Source organism: Pongo abelii, chromosome 7 (genome assembly GCF_028885655.2).
Source record: "Pongo abelii isolate AG06213 chromosome 7, NHGRI_mPonAbe1-v2.0_pri, whole genome shotgun sequence".
NCBI classification, from domain to species: Eukaryota; Metazoa; Chordata; class Mammalia; order Primates; family Hominidae; genus Pongo; species Pongo abelii.
The window spans coordinates 39,278,015-39,283,653 of NC_071992.2; the positions used below are offsets into that span (position 1 = coordinate 39,278,015).

A 5,639-nucleotide genomic window follows, 5' to 3' on the forward strand; every position below is an offset into this window, starting at 1 on the left:
CTGCAGATCCCCTTGGCATGGAAACAAAAAGAGGAGAGGGCACATTCTCCAGCACTGGGAGCCTCAGTACTGGGGCCATGCTGGACCCCAGAGGGAGGCCAACCCTGGGGACAGGACAGGGGCTCTGGCTTATGACCACCTGACCCAGGCTGGGCTTCCTCCCAAACAGCCAGAGCACCTTGACATCCGAGTGCCAGGGCAGAACCACAGCCAATCCACAGAGCAAAGGAAGAGGCAGTGGGCACAGTTCCATGTTTATGAGTTGGTTCTTCTTCCCCAGGTCAAGGAAACTCCTTCCTCACTTAATGCTGTTGCTAAGCTGTCAAGGGTTTAAGATGAGGAAACTCCAGAAAGGCATTTTCAGTATTGGTACCTGCTCTCTGTGCGCATGACTCTGTAGGGGAAGGTTGGTGAGGCAAGGAGGGTGTCTCTGTGTGTCAGAGCTCCCCTCATTTCACAGCTGTGCCAGGATTTTCAGCAAGAGCCTTGATATGAAAGACTAAATCTAAGAGGCTTCTCGTACATACCTTGTTCCATCTGTTTACAACTCAGCTCCCTCTGAAAGTTGAGTTATAAGGAAGTCCCCCTTCCCCAGGCCCTCCGTTCCCTGAAGTACACCCTCATTTTCCCTGAGTAATGAGATTCTTGTGAGATAATAGGTAAAGTGAAGATAAATCATTTTGATGATTTTCATTCAACGATCCCTGGTTCAGGGTTAGGAGCTCATTCATAAGAGGACTAGTTTGGCTAATAGCTCATTTCTGATCTAACATCACATGAAGCACTGGGGTCATTGTTTACAATCTGAAATGCAATCTAAGTTTACACTGCAGTTAATCCAGTATTTTTAAATGCCAAACTACTGGTACTCAAGAAATCATCTAGATTCAGTCGTGCCAGGCAGCTGGAGCTTCAGACTTCTGGGACCCAAAGAGGCTTAGCTCAAGGTATAAGGAGTGGTTCACAAGAATGGCTTCCAGCTCCCAGCCCAGGGATAGCTTCAGATGATCTGGGCTGTCAGAGAGTGGGCTGTCCACACTCACTGTGTTTGCCCTTTAAGGTTTGCACAACCTCGCAGTACAACAGGAAGAGTCCGTTTGACTCAGAGCTGGGCATGAGCTGGAGGCAGGGAGGGTGGTGGTCTCTCAGGAGGTACTGGAGTCCAACTGGTCCTTTTTCCCCAGAGCTCCCATGGCAGTCCGCTGCCAAGATCCTGCTGAAACGAGAATGGCCCATGTTGAAGAAAACTGGGTGACCACATTCCAGGATAATTAATGAAGCCTAGTAAGAAAGACACCAGCAATCAAGCCAGACACAGAAAACGATCCCTCTCATGCCTCCTCCCTGAGCTATGACTTGCTGGGAAGGGAAAAGGACTATCTGGTTGGACAACCCTTAAATCAATGCGTCCTAATTAACGGAGGATTTAATTCATCAAAGTGACAGCGACTCTATTTATATCATCTCCTTCAACAGGGCTGAGGGTCGGGCTATGGGGTTTCCTACCTTTTCCTTTCCTTCTTCCTTCTTCTCTCTCTCTCTCCTCTCCCAGCCCACTCCTCTCCCCCTGCCCCCTTAACTTTTCTAATAGGGTCATGGCAAGATTTAAAGAGGACGGTAATTTCAAGCAGAGAATTGTTCCACCATCTCCCCAAAGTCTTCTTAATAGACCCCATCAGCCCTCCAATTTGGCCTGGAAAACAGCACAGGCCTGTTCCAGAAGCAAGGATGACAGCAAGTGCTGTCCAGAGGCCTGGTGGGGGAAGGGAGAGGGCCTCCCTGCAGGCAGGAACATGCATCACATACCACACCACATGCCACACTGTCACGGATCAGACAGCGGCCCTGGCAGACCCTCAGAGATCCCCTCATTTTACGGATAAGGACACTAAGCTGGGAAGAGAGGGAGTGCCGTGCTCAAGACTGCGCACTGATCATGGAAGAGCAGGACCCAGGCCTCCCAGGAACCAGGGCTCCCCCTCCTCCCCCCACTCTGCTTGCTACCTCCACACCTCCACGTGTGGCAGCTGCTGAGAATACTCCCCTGGTCAAACAGCTCCCCACCGGGCTGGCTCCTTCCTGTGGGTGGAGGCGTCCTCTTCTTTAATCATTTTTTATTAGGATTAACTCTGTGAATTGTCATTGTTAAAAATAGTTACCATTTATGAAATACTTACCATGGGTAAAGCCCTGTGCTACGTGTTTTCCCTAAGTTAATCTTCTCCACATTATAAGGTGGGTACTACCTTCTCACTCATATTTTAAGGTGAAGAAACAGCCTCGAAGAGATTAAATGACATGCCCAAACAGAAGGTGACTAAGCATTAAGCCCATTCTTCTAGCCACAAGCTATAATGCCACTTTTAAATCGAAATGACTCCCAGAGGGCATTAAATTAAGCTCTTTACATTTTCCTGTGGATGAATGCAACTGGAACTTTGTGTTCAAAAAGACGTTTCCCCAGCCCAGTGCTCCCTGCCACTGGAGGAAAAAGCAAAGCTTCCCCCTCGTCTCTGATTTGCCTGAGGCTCAAGTTCTACCCCCCCAAAGTAGATTCCAGGGTAAGGGGGATCTCCTTGTAAGGCCAACATGTATCACATAGCCAAACTGCCAGGTAGTGGGCAGCAGCAGCTGTCCACAGGTCACCCCCAGAGTCCACAGAACCTTCTGGAAAACATCTACTTCCATCCCTTTTCTTACCCTCAATATAGAATTCCACCCAGGCTTGTCCCAGGCTTGTAAGGGCCCATGTTGCAGCTGAATTAATTGGGCCTATTAGAGTCCAGAAAAGAAAAATTAGTCCCGGTCCCTCCTACTCGGGCCATTAGTCACTCACAGCAGAATCCTAGGCCCAAAGAACAGTTCCCTTCCCAACGAAGGAGAGAAAGTGGAGGTGGAGAGGGAGAACACAAAACAAAAACGCCAGGAGGCCCCTGGGCAAGGGAAGTCCCTTTCTTCTAAGTTGGGTGGTGATCACACCCCATCCGTCAGCACCGGGATGAAAGGCCTATAAAACCAACACAGCACCTGAGACCATATGAAAATATATATCCTGATGTGTCAGGAATACCTGGCGCGCCTTTAACCTCAACTTCAGATGAGCCAACACGCCTCGGAGCACATTTATATGCAAAGGCATATAATATGTCCCCTGTATCTAATTATCCGTCAACCTGAGGCAGTTTGTTTTCCAAATCGGCCTCTCGGCTGTGACTTTACGGGGTCATAAAGAAAACGATGCCACTCTGCACTGAAACGCAAGGAGAGCCTGGATCAACAAATTATACTCCTTAATGGTGTCTCTTTGCCTGGAGAGTCAGGCCTGGCAGGGAGAAAGGAGGCACAGACCTGCTTCCCTACACCCTGCCTTCTGCTGAAGAACAGAGAAAGGGGTGCATGAAGCATGAGGTAACCCTAAGAGGCCCCATAGCATCAGACGCAGGTCAAGGCTGAGTAGAAGTGATTTCCTTCTCCAGCTCAGCTTCCTCAGTTTTTCAGCTCTTTATGTGCAACGTCTGTCTGCAAAGTCTGGACACCTCCAGAGACACAACCGAGCTGGATGTCTCTGCAGTCTTCAATATCACCTCGGGCCTTCTTGAATTGTCCTGTGCCCTGGAGCATCTTTTGCTCCTGGGACCCCAAGGATTTTTGGTTGCGGAGCGGAAAACTTTAATCCATTCCATGTGCAACAGCTTCTGCCTTCATGCACCCAAACATCAAGATCCTGTATTCCACAAAAAAGTTGGTTGCAGCCGGGTGCGGGGGCTCATGCCTGTAATCCCAGCACTTTGAGAGGCCGAAGTGGGCAGATCACCAGAGGTCAGGAGTTTGAGACCAGTCCGGACCACATAGTGAAACCTTGTCTCTAGTAAAAATACAAAAATTACCCGGGCATGGTGGGTGGCACACTCCTGTAATCCCAGCTACTTGGGAGGCTGAGACAGGAGAATCACTTGAAACTGGGAGACAGAAGTTGCAGTGGGCCATGATCGCGCTGCTGAGCTCCAACCAGGTGACAGAGTGAGATTCCGTCTCAAAAAAAAAAGTTGGTTGGAAGATATTTTATTCCACTGTTGTATCTGGGAGAGGAAGGCTTGGGTGACTCCCTTAAACTTCTAAGCAAGAGGAGAAAATGTATCCTCCCAAAGCAGGGAAGATAGGTGGCAGCAACAGCAGCAGCAATGCTTTGTCGCTGGTGAGGCCATCTCTCTCCTGCCAAGTTCGGCACCACATGCGCGCACGCGTGCACGCACACACACACACACACACACGCACACACAAAGGGAGAGGGCGGAGGGGTGGTCTCGCACACAGTCTTCAGCTCCTATTAGTCCTCCTCTGATCTTTAGCAGATTAATTAGGAAGTTTGTCAGGAACCAGCCGTGAACTCCAGCCGCTCCTCTCTGGGAGTGGTAACGGTGCCAGCGAAATCTAAGCTGCAGGAATTCCTCTAGCCACGCTGCTCCTATGATTAATGATAGAAAGGAATAAAAAAAAGAGGGGTCAACAGCTGAGTGCAAAGCAAGTTGCTAGACAGGGAGTAATTAAGATACTTGGGTAAATATGATTAATAAGCTCAAACTGGCAGGGTGTGCAGTAAACAAGGACTAACCAGATGGTCCCCTCTGTTCGGAGAAGGCTGGGCACTTAGAAACAAGGGGGAACAGGGTTGGGGGGTAGACTGAAGGAGGAGGGAAAGAAGGGCAGCTTGGAAGGTGTGATTGCAACGTTACTTTCTTTAGCTGACCCTATCTAGAGGAAAAGGTTGGGTCCCCCGGGGATCAGGACAGGGAGGTGGCTTGGGTAGGCACTCTGCCGGCCCTCTTATCACAGGCAGCAGACACAAAGCTGGACATAGAAGGACTCCTGCTCAGACTCAAGGCCGCACTTCTAAAGCTGCTCTGGTCCTACTCCCTTCTCCCCCAATCCTTCCACCATCCCTGATTCCCTGCTTTTTCCCTCATTTACCAGAAAGCTGCAGACAAGACATACAGTGCACAGGTCAGTGTCACCAGATTCATTCACTTTGGCTGCAAAGCACCACGCACCCCAGACCAGGTACCTTCAACAACAGAAACATGCTGTCTCACAGTTCTGGAGCCCAGAAGTTCAAGGTCAAGGTGTGGACAGGGTCAGTTCCCCCTGAATGCTGTGAGGGAGCATTTATTTGAGGCCTCTCCTCCAGCTTTACATGGGCTGCTGGCCACATTTGGTGTCGCTTGGCTTGTAGACACGTCGCCCTGATCTCTGCCATCATCTTCTCATGGTGCTTTCCCTGTGGGTGTGTCTTTGTCCAACTTCTGCGTTTTTATAAGGACACTGGTCAAACTAGGTCAGGGCCAACCCTAATGACTTCATCTTAGCTAATTATAGCTTCAAGGACACTATTTCCAAATAAGGTCACACTCTGAGGTACTGGCAGTTAGAACTTCAACATATGAATTCGGGGTACACAATTCAATCTTTAGTAGCCATTTATAAGGTTTGAAAGCAAACCAGGTCCTACTCAGAACTGAATCAGGACCAAAAAAAAACACAAAGCTGTCACAGTAATGTGGGAAGGAGGATGTGGCAAGGACCCCCATCTCTCAGCTCATTGCTAAAAATTATGCCTCTCCTAAGTCCTAAACAATACCTTA

At 49.3% G+C, this 5,639-nt stretch overlaps 1 long non-coding RNA gene across 2 annotated transcripts; it reads right to left on the minus strand.

Annotated features, from left to right (window-relative positions):
- Window positions 1-660: 660 nt before the first annotated feature.
- Window positions 661-5,228, minus strand: LOC134761848 (uncharacterized). Of its 2 annotated transcripts, none has more exons than XR_010141003.1 (4): window positions 5,063-5,228; window positions 3,071-4,465; window positions 2,005-2,129; window positions 661-1,216 (listed from the first exon to the last, which is right to left on the minus strand). It is a non-coding gene; the product is annotated as an uncharacterized LOC134761848 (long non-coding RNA). The 2 variants fall into 2 exon arrangements; XR_010141002.1 differs by having other exon boundaries at window positions 4,969-5,228.
- Window positions 5,229-5,639: the final 411 nt, after the last annotated feature.